Raw genomic sequence first — 960 nt, forward strand, 5'->3', positions numbered from 1 at the left:
AGGACTACCTGACAAAATTCGTGGCCCTTAACGCGATGCGGAACAAGAAGTGGCCAATAATCTCCTAACCATCTTCCTGGCTTTCGGCGCTCCCGTTATTTCACTATCAGAAAACGGGCGTGAATGCGTTGCTGCTTGGGTAGAGAAGCTGAAGGAGCTGTTCCCCAGCCTGAAAATCGTCCACGGAGCTTTCCCCCACCCCCACCCTCCCTTCTCAACCAGCTACGGCGAATTGTCATGGCGGTTGTGGATGGTTGTATCTACTTGAGCTGTACCAAAAACTGATAGGGAAGCTTTGAGGCCAAGTCGAGGGGACTGTCTCTTCCTTAGCCTTGTGGGGTAATTTTTAGCCAGTCCCCTAAAGACTGTCTCTACCAGAAGGACCCAGCCGAAAATTCCGGTTACGGTTACGGCCAGAATTTACGATTACGCCCGTAATTTGCTACGGTTACGGTCAAAATTTACGATTACGGCCGTAATTTGCTCCGGTTAAGGTTAAAATTTACGATTACGATCGTAACCGGAGTTCGATTGCGGTTTCCACTTACGGTTACGAGTAAGCTTGCGAATACGACCGTAACCGTAGTCCGGTTACGGTCAGCAGTTACGGTTACGAGTAATGTTAAACGATTACGATCGTAACCGGAAAATATCAAACTTTGAAACGTCGTAGCGCTTAAACTAAGCTTTGCAGGGAGAAACGGTTAAAGGTAACGTAAGGGAAACACAAGTCAAACCTATGTGTGGAGTTTGGAAAGAGTCGATTTTTCAACCCTTGGCTATCTTGAGAACTGTTAGAGATACCGCAACGAAAACACCACCATTGTGCTCGGCGTCAAGAGTTTACATGGGCGACATGTACTCTTGTCTCATAGGGGCTTTGAGTTATAGCCAATACGTCATCACCGTAACCGGAACGTTCTCACCGTAACCGGGCTGACTAACCGTAATCGTATCCGA

Source organism: Frankliniella occidentalis, unplaced genomic scaffold, assembly GCF_000697945.3.
Source record: "Frankliniella occidentalis isolate FOCC.00 unplaced genomic scaffold, Focc_3.1 Scaffold51, whole genome shotgun sequence".
In the NCBI taxonomy this organism is placed as follows: domain Eukaryota; kingdom Metazoa; phylum Arthropoda; class Insecta; order Thysanoptera; family Thripidae; genus Frankliniella; species Frankliniella occidentalis.